This window comes from Rana temporaria, chromosome 9, assembly GCF_905171775.1.
Source record: "Rana temporaria chromosome 9, aRanTem1.1, whole genome shotgun sequence".
NCBI lineage: Eukaryota > Metazoa > Chordata > Amphibia > Anura > Ranidae > Rana > Rana temporaria.
The window spans coordinates 171,319,301-171,336,821 of record NC_053497.1 but is presented as its reverse complement, the minus strand read 5'-3'; the positions used below and the strand labels follow the sequence as shown (position 1 = coordinate 171,336,821).

The 17,521-nt window shown below is 42.4% G+C and overlaps 1 protein-coding gene and 4 non-coding genes across 5 annotated transcripts in view; 4 read left to right on the top strand and 1 right to left on the bottom strand.

Annotated features, from left to right (window-relative positions):
• The window catches only part of EXO1 (exonuclease 1), a 36,010-nt gene extending 34,194 nt beyond the window's left edge, over positions 1–1,816 (bottom strand). Inside the window, exon 1 of the mRNA XM_040325014.1 lies at positions 1,673–1,816. The gene's annotated coding sequence lies outside the window, so the exon portion shown is untranslated. The remainder of the gene's footprint in view (positions 1–1,672) is intronic.
• A 1,967-nt stretch (positions 1,817–3,783) lies between these two features.
• On the top strand, positions 3,784–3,855 carry TRNAH-GUG. The gene has a single exon. It is a non-coding gene; the product is annotated as a tRNA-His (tRNA).
• Positions 3,856–5,535: 1,680 nt separating this feature from the next.
• Positions 5,536–5,607, top strand: TRNAH-GUG. The gene has a single exon. It is a non-coding gene; the product is annotated as a tRNA-His (tRNA).
• A 2,331-nt stretch (positions 5,608–7,938) lies between these two features.
• On the top strand, positions 7,939–8,010 carry TRNAH-GUG. Its single transcript has one exon. It is a non-coding gene; the product is annotated as a tRNA-His (tRNA).
• Positions 8,011–14,578: 6,568 nt separating this feature from the next.
• On the top strand, positions 14,579–14,650 carry TRNAH-GUG. The gene has a single exon. It is a non-coding gene; the product is annotated as a tRNA-His (tRNA).
• The last annotated feature ends 2,871 nt before the right edge of the window (positions 14,651–17,521 follow it).

Here is a 17,521-nt window from a genome sequence, read left to right as displayed (position 1 = left end):
TTTTTTGTTTTTTTTACAATAATTTTTATTTATTGCAATTCTTTTTTTTTTTTTTATCAGCCCTGTTGGGGGGCTTTGTTGAGATATCAGGGGTCTTCACAGACAGGGAAAGGGACTAGGGACACAGATTCCCCAGTCCTTTTCTCTGCAGCCTCAGCTGCGCTGAAAATGAATGGATGATTAGCAGTACTGATGGGCTCTGATTAGCAGTAATGATAGGGGGCACTGATTAGCAGTACAGTACTGATGGGCTCTGATAGGTGGCACTGATTAGCAGTACTGATGGGCTCTGATAGGTGGCAGCGATTAGCAGTAATGATGAGCTCTTATAGGTGGCATTGATTAGCAGTACTAATGAGGCACTGATAGGTGGCACTGGTGGGCAATGTTGGAACTGATGTCCCTTTAAAGCGAATCTCCACCCTAAAGTGAAGTTGCGCTGATCGGCACCCTCCCCCCTCCGATGTCACATTTGACACCTTTCAGGGGGGAGGGGGGTGCAGATACCTGTCTAAAGACAGGTATTTGCAGCCACACGTCACGGGCAAGACGGGTTTTTTCTAACATCCCGTCTGTCCCCCGTTGTGTGCTGGGAACACTCGGCTCCCAGCACACAGCGGGAGCCAATCGGCGGGCGCAGCGCGACTCGCGCATGCGCCGTAGGGAACCGGGCAGTGAAGCCGGAGCGCTTCACTTCCTGGTTCCCTCAGCGTGGATAGAGGGGGGAGCAGCAGGGTGACGAGCGATCGCTCGTCCTCTGCTGCGGATGTCGCTGGACTCCAAGACAGGTAAGTGTCCTAATATTAAAAGTCAGCAGCTGCAGTATTTGTAGCTGCTGGCTTTTAATATTTTTTTTTAGTGGCACATCCGCTTTAACAGAATCCAGTGATCGGCTTTCTTCTTTTTTTCCTGTCAGCACGAGGAAAGGAAAACAAAAAAAAAAACAATAATCGGCTTCTGTTTACATTGTGTAATCAGCTGTCATTGGCTGACAGCTGATCATGTGGTACAGGGCAGTTGTGATTGGCCCTTTCCCCCCAATCTATGATCAGTCTAAGGACTTGGCAACCACACAAGGACATCCATAGACACCCTCTCTGCATTGTAAGACTGCGCTGTGGTCGTCTTTCGGCTTCAGTGCGAGTGGGAAGGGGGCCACACACAGGAGCAGTAGAGGAAAATGCATGGGATTCGGACAGGAATCGCACCACATTCCTGTTGCAAATTGCATGCAATTCTTCGCAGTGCGATTTGCAACCATTTATTTTGCATTGGCGCAAAGTACCGGTTTCTGAAGCATTTTCACCAGTACTGATACTTGTGAAAATGCTCGGTATCGGTGCATCCCTAGCTCACATCTACAGGTGCAACTGCGCATACGCGTGCCAAAGCGTCACACGTAGGACAGCATGTTCGTTTCAATGGGCTGCCCTCCGTGCAAGAATCGCAGAGAGGTGTAAAACCGTGCACCAGCCCCCCAGGGGTTCAGCGCCCGCGCGCTAGCAAATGCAAGGTAGGGTTGCCATTAACAACGAATGTCTGTTACTGGACCGTGCGTTTCCATGTGCATCGGGAAAGCGTGCGATTGGTGAATTAATTTTCCCTAACTGATTCTTCTTCTATGGTGCCCATGGTGTGTATGGAGGTGACACATTATATATATAACACTCACCTGTACAGATCTATGGAGGGGACTATATAACAATGTCTCCTCTACTCCCCCTTCATCTTCCTCCCAGACTCGATCGATCTGTCAACCCCGGACACTTCGCTCCTCCACCATCAGCACTTTAAACCAAGGCGCGCGCTCTCCGCATACGCTGACGTCACCTTCCGTGTACACGTGACCGGCCCGGAGAGGCGCGATCCGCCATGACAGCTACGGGAAAGACCCCCAAACACACTTTATTTTCATACAAGCGCCGGGCACTTTAAGGCCGAGTAGTAAAAAACGTTTTATATCAAACGTAAAGCCTTTATTTTGCAATAAAAGAGAGCCAAGAAGCATCTAAAACGCAACGCCCGCAGTAAAGATGGCCGCGGTGGAGGCAGAGAGGGCGTCATGTGACCCAGAGACACGTCACCGAGGAGGCTGGTGGCGGGAAATCCTGAAGAGAGCAGAATGTGGCGCCAAATGTGTACAAGGATTGGAGAGCCCTGGGTAAGGAGTTTCCTGAAATTCACCGGAAATCTCAGGAAGAGAGATGGGATTACAGTGACTACCTTTTTCTGAAGACAGTAATTCCTTCCCTATTATTTTTTTTTTCTTACTATTAACCTTTTCCATGCCTGAGCTGTTTGCACACAATTTAACCAGTTGAATATCAGGCATTTTTTATTTGCATGTGAAAATCCAAAATGTTTTATTTTATTTTTTTTGCTAGAAAATAATTTAGAACTCCCAAATATACATATATATATATATGTATATTTGGGAGTTCTAAATTATTTTCTAGCAAAAAATTCAAAATCTGTATTTTCACATGCAAATAAAAAATAAATAAAAAAGATTTCAACTTGTAAACAAGTGGCAAAAAGAGGCCTGGTCATTTTAAAAAATAAATAAATAACAGACACCCTAGAGAATATAATGGTGGTCGTTGCAATACAAGTCCTACAACCGCACTTTTTTTGGGGGGGGGGGGGGAAACAAATCACTTTTTTTTAATTAAAAAATAATAAAGTTTGCCCAATTTTGTTTTTTTAATATTGTGAAAGATGATGTTAAGCCGAGTAAATTGACACGCTTTAACCACTTCAGCCCCAGAAGAATTTACCCCCTTCCTGTTCAGAGCACTTTTTTGCGATTTGTCACTGCGGCGATTTAACTTACAATTGCGCAGTCGTGTGACATTGCCATTACCCCAGGATTTAATGTCAATATTTACAATTAGGCGGTCAGCAAGTGGTTAACCTCTTCAGCCCCGGAAGAATTGGCTGCTCAATGACCGGGCGATCTTTTGCGATTCGACACCGCGCCGCTTTGACAACTGTGCGGTCGTGCGACGTTGCTCCCACAAATAGAGCTTTCTTTTGGTGGTATTTGATTACCTCTGCGTTTTTTTTTTTTTGCGCTATAAAGAGCGACAATTTTGAAAAAAAATATTTTTTATTTTTTTTGCAATAATAAATATCCCCCAAAAAATATGTATAAAAAAAACAAATTTCTTTCTCAGTTTAGGCCGATACGTATTGTTCTACATATTTTTGTTAAAAAAAAATCGCAATAAGCATTTGATTGGTTTGTGAAAAAGTTATAGCGTCTACAAAATAGGGGATGGATTCATGGCCTTTTTAAAAGAAAAAAAAAAACTTCCGGGCTTGCAATGCCTCATGGCATTTGTAGTTCCGAAATAGTTGGAGGGACGCCAGTTTGACATTTGTGCCCTAGAGAATAAATTGGTGGGTTTTGTGATTTATTTTTATTTTTTGTCACATGGTACTTGCACAGTGTTCTTCTTTTTTTTTTTTTTTCAAACGCAGTTTGTCTTTCTTACATAGGCAGACCGCAGTTCTGCCGGTCTCCCGAACGATTGGCGGATCACTGCTGATTTGGTTCCTGCTGTGTCCAGTCAGACCCAGAAGTGCAGGATCACGTACAGGTCCTGCACAGGGGAGTCGCTTTGCCGCAGTGTATATATACTGTATACAGTCGGCAAGCGATTAAATAGCGCATGCCATGTCGACTCAATTTTTACAACTTGCAGTGTTGGGAAATGCTCTAAACATCAAAGGTTCTTTTACCCAAACCCATAAACAATCAGAAGCACCTAGAAACCACCAGCCGTGATCGTATAGTGGTTAGTACTCTGTGTTGTGGCCGCAGCAACCCCGGTTCGAATCCGGGTCACGGCAGTATTTTTTGGCAAACGTACTTCACGATCTGGATTCCCTATTTTTTTTTCCTGGTCTGGACCTGTGGATACTTGGGACTCGTTTGGAGGTACCGTATTTTCCGGCGTATAAGACGACTTTCTGGATGCCAAAAAATGCATCCAAAGTCGGGGGTCGTCTTATACGCCGGGTACGGTCTCTGCCATCACTCACTTTGTTCCTGAATAGGCGGTGCGGGGAGGGTCTCCGTGCTGCCAGCGTCAATGATTTAAAAGACGCTCCTTCTTCTCAGCGTGTTCTGTGATAGGTGGAACACAAATCTTCCCAGCAGCGCCTCTGTTCTGTGTTCCTCCTATCACAGATGCCTTCTCATCCTCGGACGAGATGAGAAGACGTCCCTGATAGGCGGAACACAGAACAGAGGCGCTGCTGGGAAGATTTGTGTTCCGCCTAACACAGGACAGTCTGAGGAGAAGGTGCGTCTTTTAAATCATTGACGCGCACCACAGAGACTGTCACCGCACCGCCTGAAAAAAAAGTGAGTTATGGCACTGGGGGGCAAGCTCAGGCAGAGAGAGGGGGCAAGTGATGTAATGGCACAGTGAGGGGGCAAGTGATGTAATGGCACAGTGAGGGGGCAAGTGATGTAATGGCACAGTGAGGGGGCAAGTGATGTAATGGCACAGTGAGGCATGTAATGTAATGGCACAGTGAGGCATGTAATGTAATGGCACAGTGAGGCATGTAATGTAATGGCACAGTGAGGCATGTAATGTAATGGCACAGTGAGGCATGTAATGTAATGGCACAGTGAGGCATGTAATGTAATGGCACAGTGAGGCATGTAATGTAATGGCACAGTGAGGCATGTAATGTAATGGCACAGTGAGGCATGTAATGTAATGGCACAGTGAGATTTGAAAAAGCCTGTTTCTGTCAGTGGTTCTGGCTCCCCCTCAGCTTCCAGATAGACTAGTAAGAAGGGGGTAGTCTTATACAGTGAGTATATCCCAAAACCAACATTTTTCCTGGAAAATTAGGGGGTCGTCTTATACGCCGGAAAATACGGTAACCATTTTTGTGAAGACCAGTTTGGTTCCCAATACATCTCCTTACAAGCTGACACACTGTTCTGGAGAGGACAACTTTACACCACTCTGAGCTACTGCCCTGTTGGGCTAAGGTAAGCGCTCTGTGAGCCCAGTATCAGGAAGGAGGAAGATCTTCTATTATAGGAATTATTTGAGCATATGAATTAAATCATTTGAACATATGAACTACATTGGCTTATGAACTTTATCTCTATGAACTGTTTCATGCACATATCCCAGTGGATCCCATAAGCATCATTCCTATTCATTAGGAATTTGAACTTTATTGTTGCATTAGCACTTCATTAACACTGTGCTCGCCAGCACTTATTGGGCACTATTGCTTATTCAGCACATTTATTTTGCTGACTGTCACTGCATTCACTATTGATTTTGTGTTTTTTATTTTATTTATTCTTTGACTTGCTGTCAGTATTTTTGATTCTTGATTACGTATTTAGCACTTTATATTTTATTATATATTTAGACGGTATTGATCACTCTCTAATTAGTTTAGCTTAATTTACCAATTTTTTGCGCTCATCACCTTTTTTTCATTTATTTCTTTTACTCAAACCCATAAACAATCAGAAGCACCTAGAAACCACCAGCCGTGATCGTATAGTGGTTAGTACTCTGTGTTGTGGCCGCAGCAACCCCGGTTCGAATCCGGGTCACGGCAGTATTTTTACAGCGTAACTAATATAAATATAATATATATATATATATATATATATATATATATATATAAAAAAAAATATATATATATATATACATATATTAGGGCTGTGCAAATTAACTTTTAATTAATCCATTAATCTTTAATTTTTTGGATCGATCAAAATCTTTTTGATCAATTACAATTCTTTTGATTAGTACTCACCTCCCTGCCGGCTTCTGGGCCTTCAGGGAGTTCCCTCAGAGATCCAGTAACATCACGGACACCGACGGGGCTTGCCGTGTCCATCTGAAGGGCTCCTTTGCTGTGCCTTCATATCTGCATGCCGGCGGGACCTTACTATCTGCCGCACGCAAGGGCTGTTACACTTCCTTCTACCACTTCCCTCTACCACTTCCCTCTATCAACCTGGGATTCTACAGCCATCCACTGGGAGTTGTGATAGTTCCCTTCATGGGACATCTACATGCCGACGGACTGATGTTAACCTCTCCTCATCTGGATTCACCAGTGGTATCGTTGTACACATTTTTATACCAGTATCATACTTAGCTACATGTTTTTATGACTGCTTTTAGTACCGTTTGGTATTACTCCTACCATTTTTACAGTTTATGTAGCTACATCGATTTTTATCTCCAGTGCGATATTTATTTTGTTACCAACTTGAAGACTATAAAAGTTTTAATGTTATTCCCATCGAGCGCTGCCTTTGTGTGTTTTTTGTATCCTGCTATCCATTTTTCCATTTGTTGGTAGCTGCACTGGGAATCGGCCTGCAAGGAGATCAGCTAAAAGTAGTTGGATCTGTATGTGCGTTATAATTAATTGAAATTAGTCGATCGATTTAAAAAACAAAAACGATTAATCGAACAGAATTTTTTTTATCAGTAACAGCCCTAATTTTTGGGCAAACGTACTTCAAGATCTGGATTCCCTATTTTCTTTCCTGGTCTGGACCTGTGGATACTTGGGACTCGTTTGGAGGTAACCATTTTTGTGAAGACCAGTTTGGTTCCCAATACATCTCCTTACAAGCTGACACGCTGTTTGAGTGAGGGCAACGTTACACCACTCTGAGCTACTGCCCTGTTGGGCAAAGGTAAGCGTTCTGTGAGCCCAGTATCAGGAAGGAGGAAGATCTTCTATTATAGGAATTATTTGAGCATATGAATTAAATCATTTGAACATATGAACTAGATTGGCTTATGAACTTTGGGCCGGATTCACAGAAGAAGTACGCCGCGTCGTATCTTTAGTTTGAATCCTCAAACCAAGATACGACGGCTTCTGGCTTCGATCCGACAGGCGTACGGCTTCGTACGCCTTCGGATCGTAGGTGCAATACTTTGGCGCCCACTGGGTGGAGTTTGCATCGTTTTCCGCGTTGGGTATGCTAATTAGCTTTTTCCATCGATCCACGAAGGTACGTGCGGCCGTCGCATTCTCTTACGTCGTCGCTAGTCGGCTTTTCCCGGCGTATAGTTAAAGCTGCTATTATGTGGCGTATAGATAGACTTGCCATGTGAAAGTATGGCCGTCGTTCCCGCGTCGAATTTTAATTTTTTTTATTTTTTTTGGGCGTAAGTCGTCCGTGAATAGGAAAGGACGTAACTCACGTCGAAGTTCAAAAAATGACGTCGGTCCAACGTCATTTCGCGCAAAAGCACGACGGGAAATTCCAAAACGGAGAATTGGCAGTTCGATCGGCGCGGGGACGTGCTTTATTTAAATGAATCGCGCCCCCTACCCACCCAATTTGAAATTGGCGTGGCGAGAAATACACTACGCCGCCGTAACTTACGGCGCAAAATCTTCCTGGATTCGAAAATGCGCCAGGTAAGATACGGCGGCGTAGCGTATCTTTGATACGCTGCGCCAGGGCAAATCTATGTGAATCTGGCCCTTTATTTCTATGAACTGTTTCATGCACATATCCCAGTGGATCCCATAAGCATCATTCCTATTCATTAGGAATTTGAACTTTATTGTTGCATTAGCACTTCATTAACACTGTGCTCACCAGCACTTATTGGGCACTATTGCTTATTCAGCACATTTATTTTGCTGACTGTCACTGCATTCACTTTTGATTTTGTGTTTTTTATTTTATTTATTCTTTGACTTGCTGTCAGTATTTTTGATTCTTGATTACGTATTTAGCACTTTATCAGTGTTTCAGTACACTTTATATTTTATTATATATTTAGACGGTATTGATCACTCTCTAATTAGTTTAGCTTAATTTACCAATTTTTTGCGCTCATCTCCTTATTTTTCATTTATTTCTTTTACTCAAACCCATAAACAATCGGAAGCACCTAGAAACCACCAGCCGTGATCGTATAGTGGTTAGTACTCTGTGTTGTGGCCGCAGCAACCCCGGTTCGAATCCGGGTCACGGCAGTATTTTTACAGCGTAACTAATATAAATATAATACATATATATATATATATATATATATATATATATATATATAAAATTAGAGCTGCACGATTCTGGGCAAATTGAGAATCACGATTTTTTTTGCTTAGAATAAAGATCACGATTCTCACGGCGTAAAATCTTTTACATTTATACAAAAAAGACTGCTTCGCAAATAAAGTGCAACATAAAATATTACCGCCATTTTATTCTCTAGGGTCTCTACTAAAATGTTTATATATATATATGCAATTTTTGTATAAATGTAAAAGATTTTACGCCGTGAGAATCGTGATCTTTATTCTAAGCAAAAAAATAATAATTTGGATTATATATATATATATATATATATATATATATATATATATATATATATATATATATATATATATATATATATAATGTTCTAAGTAATTTTCTAGCAAAAAAAAAAATGATTTTAACTTGAAAAGAGCTGTCAGAAAAAGGTTTGGTTTTTAAGTGGTTAAATGTTTTTAATTTACATACAGAAGTCAATTCCTTTGATGTACAAGTCAATGTGATACAATGTTTAGACTTAACATTCCACTGATAAAGAATGTTTTCAAAACTTCGCAGATTTCCCAGACTTTGACTTTTGGCTGAGAGCAGAGAGGAAATTCTTTGTATACCAAAGTGCAGAGAGAAAATAATTTTCATGTCAAAGACTGTGAAACCCTGTGTCAAGATCGCAATGGGAAAAAGATAACGATTCTTGACGATTAATCATGCAGCTCTAATATATATATATATTATATAGCGCACTATTTTGCCCTGAAAATCAGGGCAAAATCGTGGGTGCGCGATATACGCCGATACCCGCTTTCCCGCCTCGAATTTGAATACTGCGCCGGCATATACCGAGCGCAGTACACTCGTGTATCTTCGGGCAGTCTCGGCGCCTCTTGCACTGACGTCCTGAGCGTACAGGACGTCAGCGCGACAGTTGCTGAGCCTGCCCGACGATACACGAGTGTACTGCGCTCGGTATATGTCGGCGCAGTATTCAAACTCAGTGCGGAAAATGAGCGGGGAGGACGCCGCTGAAGGACGCCCGACCCGCCGAAGAGGACACCCGAAGCCGCATAAGGACGCTGGACCCGACGAGGCCGCCGCGCAAGACACCAAAACTGTAAGTACAAAAAACCTTCTTTTTTTTCTCCACAGGACTGGGGGCCACTTTAGGGGTGCGCGGTATACGCGGGAGCGCGTTATACCGCGATAAATACGGTATATCTAGCATAAGAAGAAGCCTAGTAGACATGTGTACTGCCGAAAAAATTTCTTCATTTTCGTTTCATTCGTTCTGATCAAAATTCGAAAACAAGAAAGAAAATTTAAAAGACTAACTAATAACTATTATATTATAGGTATTTGGATTGCCTTTTAAATGTGGCTGTTGGTGAACATAACAAATAAAGTTTTTATTATCGTTAGTGAACGTAACAAACTAATATTAATTAAATAATAAAAACGTTATTTGTTCTGTTCCATTATTTTAGATGCGGCATTCGTTATTTCGGATAATTCGTAAACTTCGGCTGAATCCGAATTTTTTACGTTCACGAACAACCAAATTTGAAAGGAAATTCCAATACCTATAATTTTATAGTTAGTAATACAAGAGTTATTGTTTTGGATTTTCGAATTTGTTCAACGGGTTTTCGTTAATTCGGATGTTTCCGAATTGACCAATTTGTCGAAATTCGTTAAACAAATTGGAAACGAAACTAATTGCACATGTCTAAAGCCTAAAGCTGTCATATTTGACAGGATACTAACCCATTCCAGTTGGATTGTTCGGATGAAACATGCCATGTCCCATTCATTTTTATAACTTGTGTTGCGAGATGCTCCAAACTTCAACGTTTTATTTTATATAATATATATATATATATATATATATATATCTATCATATTTTTTTTTATTTTTTTTTTAACTTTAAAGGTGTAAAAGTTTATGAACGCATTATCCAATTACATTGTTTAACACAAATGTACAACACTCTCTATTACATGTGCTAAGCATATACAGTACATACCACATTTTGTTTAGTTGTCATTTCTTTTTTTTTTTCAAATAACAATTTTATTAGACACAGGGTAACCCCCGAGTCTTAGAGGAGACAATGCAAAAAGAAAACTTCAGAACATTAGGAGAAACAGTGCATTTTTTTTATTTTTATTAGCCATCAGCTGCTGTGGCTGCAGGAACCCCAGTTTGAATCTGGATCACAGCAGTTTTTATCAGGGCTCTTACTAGAATAAAGAGAAGCTGTCATATAACTTGGGAATTATTCCTCTTTTTTGATGGTATCCATAGAGAAGCTGCTTGATTCACATAGTGCTGCGTCAACTGGAAGATAAACCTATCGCATTGCGCATTCATTAATTGTTTACACATTGATACAAGTGATATACAGTAAAACCTTGGTTTGAGAGCGTTTTGCAAGACAAGCTACATTTTTTAAAGTGGATGTAAACCTGGAAAAAATAAAAAAAATGTCTTTGCCGTCTCTATGTAGAGTATAAGATTTCCTATAATCTGTGTCCAGTCTTGCCACACAGAGTTAATCCAGCTCTGAGCAATCCTCTTTTATTGTTCAGTGAAATAAAACGGACTTGCAGAGCAAAACCTTGGTTTGTCCCGCCCACTTGTTGTGAGTGACAGGTTATTTACATATCTCATGCACTAGCCTGGAGACGGGCATTATTTTTTAATTCCCACCCCCACTCCCTTTTCTGAAGTCATGTGGTTACTTTTCTGGAATTTGACTGGGTGTTAGTGATCATAGCAGAATTTAGTGTAAGGGGAGTGTAGAGGACGGCGGGGAGTCTACTGACATCACGACTCCACCCACAGAGCTCCAGACAACAGACCCACCCACAGAATCTGCAGTTTTTCAGTTCTTAGAACAGACAGAGGGGAGGCATTTGACAGGTAAGGATACATGCAGGAGGCGTCTATATCCTTATAGATCAGCACTATGGCAGGAGTTTAGAAAGGATGAGAGTGGCTTTACATACACTTTAAATACATTTTGACTTGATATACAAGCAATGTCTTGATATAAGAGTAGCGTCATGTCACAACTGAGTATAAAAGAGAAGAGAGGCGCCCCTAAGTGTAGCAATATGGTTACATTTAAGGAAGGTACAACATATTGCTACACTTAGAGGCGCCTCTCTTCTTTTTTTTATACTCTGGAGCTCCTGCTGGATTTTGCTTCTAATCCCCTTGTGGAGGCTTCCATTTGTGGATGGACATGTTATGGTTACACAACCTGGTCAGATTGCTATAATCTTTTTATATGGACTATAGACTGAAGGACCTATGAATAAATGGTTGTGGAACGAATCATTTGAGTTTCCATTATTTCTTATGGGGAAATTTGCTTTGATATACAAGTGCTTTTGGATTACAAGCATGTTTCTGGAACGAATTGTGCTCACAATCCAAGGTTTTAATGTATATAAATCTCTGAGGACATTTGGTGTTTCTTTGATTTTTAACGAATCACTTGGCCAAGTTTTTGAATTCATCTTTAAGACTGGCATTGGGTATGTTTTTTTTTTTTTTTTTTTCCCGGTATTGTTTTATAGGAGTTTACTTTTATATTCTATGGCAGTGGTCTCCAAGCTGCTGCCCCAGGGCCATATGCAACCCTTTGTTTGCCTTTATCTGGCCTTTGAAGCATTATTCCTTCCACTGACACCAACAACGAGGCACTTTTCCTTCCACTGACACCAACAATTAATCACAATTACCCCCACCCCCCCACTGACACCTATCATGGGGCACAATCTCTCCCCCTAATTGGGGATGAGCTCTGGCGTGTTCGCACACTTCACGTGCAGAGCCCGCCAGGAAGTCTGCACGGCCCTACGCTAATCACAGGCAGGGAGACAGTGTCCCGATGCTTCGGTGCAGAGATCGGGAAATGTCTCCCTGCCTGCGGTTAGCGCAGCACCGTGCAGACTTCCTGGCGGGGGCTCTGCACGTGGACTGTTCGAATACGCCAGAGCTCATCCCTACCCCTAATAACAAAGATGGGGAATTGAGTCATGTACCTGGTCAGAGGCCGAGGTGCCGAGAGGGCTTCCCTTGCGGCCAATTGTAGAGGGCGCCCCTGAAGGTGGTAACAGTGAGTGCTATGCTCAGAAAAGCAAGGGTGGCCAGCTGTGATAGGCTGAGGTGATGAGGCAATGACCACTGAGTGGTGGCTGATGAGCAGGATGCACTGCTGGGCAGAGGTCCTTCAGGAGTACAAGGTGAGACTTGGCAGCAGAGAGTATCAGGAGCCAGTCCAGGAATCATGTAGGGCTGCAACTAACGATTATTTTCATAATCGATTAGTTGGCCGATTATTGTTTCGATTAATCGGTAATAACGTAAAAGAAAAGTAATTTTGCAGTGATTTGAATTTTTTTTTGGCCAATTTGTTGTTGGGCAGATTAAAAAACACAAATTGCCGCAAAAACACATTACATGCTTTTCTGCAGCTTCTCCATTGAAGTATATTGAACCAAAAAAAACAAAATGGCACCATTTTGTGTTAAAAAACAAAACAAAAGTCCTTCCCTTTCCAAATACGCAGCAGCTGAAAAAAATCATGGATGTGAACGTGTCCCATAGGAAACCGTGTAAATGAATAAACAGGGGTGTGACCCAGGCCTGAGATGTTTAGTAACATAATGGGGGTTAAAAAAACTAAAATTAGTACAAAAAGAGCAAATAATCGCTACTGTAAGAGGTTAATTTTTTACTGTTGGACAGTGAAAGTAATATTTACAGTAGCGATTTGCTTTTTTGTACTATAAAGGGCCAATTTTAGTTTTTTTTTTTTTTAACCCCATTATGTTACTGGCCGATTAATCGATTTTGAAAATGGTAATCGATTAATTTCATAATCGATTAGTTGTTACGGCCCTAGAATCATTCATGGGATATCAGCCAGGAGTAAAGTAGCAAGCAGAGTCAGGAGTCGGCCGGGGTCATACACTAGTAGTCAGGAAGCGGCAAAGTCAGAAGAGCAAGCCAGAGGTCTTACACGGATTAGCAGGCAGGAACGGGGTCACAGGAGCAAGCCAAGGGTCAAAGACAGGAGTGGAGACAAGATGGGTCAAAGGCAAGCCAGGTCGGTAACAGGAAATCCAAATAACATCAGGAACAGAACTCAGGAACACACGAGGGGACCTGAAGATCATCCAGCAATTAGTGGTTGCTGCTGCTGGCTTTAGATAGGCCACTGGGTGCCAAAGTCTGTCGCGCATTGTGTGCGCTTTGGAGTACGCGCATGCGCACTGGCGAATATATCTTCTTTACCGTATGTGCATTAGCATTCGGAAAATTTCTGTTCATCAATCTGCCGTTCCGCTGGGCTTTACCAGCTATGCCAGTTCTTCTGAGGATTGTTCCCTGACAAATAATTTACCCCCGCTGGCCACAGTCTAAGTTACGGTAAATTGGCCCCTTGTATAAAAGGTTTATGCCTAGTTTCCACTGAGCGGATCGGTTCGGTACGCTATTTTGGGTGTTTCCATTATGAAAGCGTGCCATAAAACCGAACCGTACCGGACTATTCTGGGTCCTGCTTCAGATGTGGGGCCATAGAAAATGGAACGATTCCATTAGGGCGGAGATGCAATACATTCCACTGATTGGTGGACGCGCTAGGCATTTTTTCTAAATCCTATATGGTGCCTGACGGTCTGATTTGCAGTGGAAACGCTCATGAGAATAGACCGGTCCATTCTAAACCGTTACAAATTTACTGACCCGAACCGTTCCGTTCAGTGGAAACAAGGTATTAAAGACCCCCTGGTCTAGACTAGAGTGTGAGTTCTTGAGTCGTCATTAGGTTTTTATGTTATCTTTTGTTTTTTATCTTTTTTTTGGGTTATAGATGTCATTGTACCAAAGACTAGAGGTGTAATTCATTTCCGTTCCGAATCAAAATTTGGACACTTTTTGTTTTTTGTTTTTTGGAAAGTCGGATGTATCCGCGTTCCGAATCGCAATAGTAATGAATGTAAACAAATCCTCCAAAATAACAAAATTCGATTTGAATTTGAAAAGAAATATGAAATGTAAACCTATTGCAATTCTTAGATGTGAAAAATTCAGAAGCCGCATTTGTATCGAAAAAATAAATAAAATTGAATCCGAAGGCCGATTCAAATTTTCCAAATTCAGTCAAATTGGGTAAAATTCAACGAATTAAAAAAAAAACGAATAACTTGACTAATTCTAAAAATGAATTTGACGAATTTAACTAAATTAACAAATCCAAATGAAACACATTTTTTCGTTCTGCACGTGTCTACGAGAGACTCCTCTAATCTTCAAATATTTATAGACACCTTGGGCCAATTGTGGGGTATATTGAGGTGTAAAGTTCAGGGTTTTTAAATTTAATTAGAACTTGTCCGGTTGACTCAGTTTTTGCAATTTGTATTGTTCCGAGATGCTTCAAATGTCAAAGGTTCTTGACTGAACCCTATAAACAATCAAACGCCTTTGTCCCACCAGCCGTGATCGTATAGTGGTTAGTACTCTGTGTTGTGGCCGCAGCAACCCCGGTTCGAATCCGGGTCACGGCATCTTTTATCAGCCTTCTTCCATTACTTTATGTATGGCTAGCATATGGAGCTAACTTATACAATGGGAATTGTTCCATTTGATGGTATACATACAGAAGCTGCTTCATATAGTGCTGTGCCATCTTGCTACACCCCACACCATTGCACAGTAATGTGAGAATGGGGCAAGCGGACATCTTGTTACACCCACCAGAGTTTTAGATTTCACAGTTATTTTCAACACAAAACGGAGCTTATATGCTTAAATACAGTATTTGGAAATCCGACGGACTGTGCCCACACCGCCTTATCTGTGCCCACCAGTGCAGCCTCATCAGCACACTTTAATGAAGGAGAAAATTTCCTGTTTGCTAAATTTTTTAACAAACTATTGCCGGCGTATAAGACGACCCCCCCCCTAATTTTCCAGCTAAAATGTTGGTTTTGGGATATACTCGCCGTATAAGATGACCCCCTTCATACTAGTCTGTCTGGAAGCTGAGGGGTAGCCAGAACAACCGCTGACAGGAACAACCGCTGACAGAAACTGGCTTTTTTCAGATCTCACGGTGCCATTACATTACAAGCCTCACGGTCAGTGGCGGCCTGTCCATTGGGGCGCCTGGGCCCCATTTAAACATGTCCCTTTAAATTAAAAAAAAAAACGAAAAAATGTCCTTACGTGCACTGTGTCCAGGCGCTGGGCGCCGGCACAGTGCAGTGTGAGTAGTGCCACGTCTGTGCAATCACGAGATTGCAGACGTGGGGCTACATTGGCAGCAAAAAAATGCCTTTGTGGCTATGCCCATAGCGCCACAGCTTCCGATGCAATGGACGTGCACTTTGGCCGTGCGGGTGCACGGCACCCAGTATATTACTGTGCCTGTGCCGACGTCAGGAAGTGACGTCAGCACTCTCTAGCCCAAAGGGACGCACCTCCGTGAGCCAAGCATGGAGGTAGGCAAAGCTTCTCAGAAGCAGTTTCCCCCTGTTCGGCTCTGCGCCCGGCATCCACCATCCACCCATCCGCTCATTCAGTTGTTCTGTGGTATCGTCGGAAATAGCGTCCGCGGCACCCCCCCCCCCCCCACCCCCCCGATATTGTGGGACTATTTTCAAACACCCGACTTTCACCCAACTTTGCACATCTGTATCTCCCGAACCCTAAGCGGTACCGATTAGCTTTCTTGACTGACCTGTAGCCCAATGTCTTCGGTCCCGACAGAGCCGGTCCCTGGGTCAATAGCATGTAAGGACGAGGAGATATGGCCTCCAAGGCAGACTGTGTTTTCCCATAGACTCCAATGTTAACGGCCGGCATCCCCCATTGAATCATTGAATTTTTTCCAGATCACGGAAATAGCAGCCGGATTAGTCAACCCCATTCCCCCCCCCCCCCTGCTTATTACAGTTCTTTGATTAATGTCTAGAGCATGGAAACCAAATGTCACCCCCCCCTGCTTATTAACTTTTTTTTTTCTAAGGTTCAGCGGAACTAGCTGGGACACTTGCATTGGTCCCAGCTAGAGCAATACCTACATTTTAGCTTTAGGGCTCAGTCAAACCATACATGCATTTGTTTTTAATGTTCAGCTACAAACAGCCCCATAATGCATCCCCCCACTTATTATGGGGCTGTTTGTAGCTGAACATTAAAAAATATGCATGTATGGTTTGACTGAGCCCTAAAGCTAAAATGTAGGTATTGCTCTAGCTGGGACCAATGCAAGTGTCCCAGCTAGTTCCGCCGAACCTTAGAATCTTTTTTTTAATAAGCAGGGGGACGGACGGACGACATTTGGTTTCCATGCTGCTATTTTTGGCAAACATGAAATAAAAAACTGTTAATAAGTGGGGGGGGATGCATTAACACTTTCGTTATTTTTATTTTTTTAATGTCTGATGAAAATAGCACCCTTATTCCCCCCCCCCCCCAGTGCAGTTATTTCCGCAGCCTCTGTTAATCTCATGCAGTCAGTATGTCCCCAGTATGGTAATATTGTGCAGTATGTCCGCAGTCTCTGGTAATATCATGCAGTATGTCCGCAGTCTCTGGTAATATTGTGCAGTATGTCCGCAGTCTCTGGTAATATCGTGCAGTATGTCCGCAGTCTCTGGTAATATCATGCAGTATGTCTGCAGTCTCTGGTAATATCATGCAGTATGTCCGCAGTCTCTGGTAATATCATGCAGTATGTCTGCAGTCTCTGGTAATATCATGCAGTATGTCCGCAGTCTCTGGTAATATCATGCAGTATGTCCGCAGTCTCTGGTAATATCGTGCAGTATGTCTGCAGTCTCTGGTAATATTGTGCAGTATGTCCGCAGTCTCTGGTAATATCATGCAGTATGTCTGCAGTCTCTGGTAATATCATGCAGTATGTCTGCAGTCTCTGGTAATATCATGCAGTATGTCTGCAGTCTCTGGTAATATCATGCAGTATGTCTGCAGTCTCTGGTAATATCGTGCAGTATGTCCGCAGTCTCTGGTAATATTGTGCAGTATGTCCGCAGTCTCTGGTAATTTTGTGCAGTATGTCCGCAGTCTCTGGTAATATTGTGCAGTATGTCCGCAGTCTCTGGTAATTTTGTGCAGTATGTCCGCAGTCTCTGGTAATCTAGTGCAGTATGTCCGCAGTCTCTGGTAATCTTGTGCAGTATGTCCGCAGTCTCTGGTAATCTTGTGCAGTATGTCCGCAGTCTCTGGTAATCTTGTGCAGTATGTCCGCAGTCTTTGGTAATCTCGTGCAGTATGTCCGCAGTCTCTGATAATCTAATGTCCATTTTAGAGTCCTTCATTACTAACAGTGTAATTTTTTAGTTTGTTTGCACCGATCTGTAAGGCTGCGCTATATACCATGATTTGTGATGCTGGGGCTATATACTCTGTCC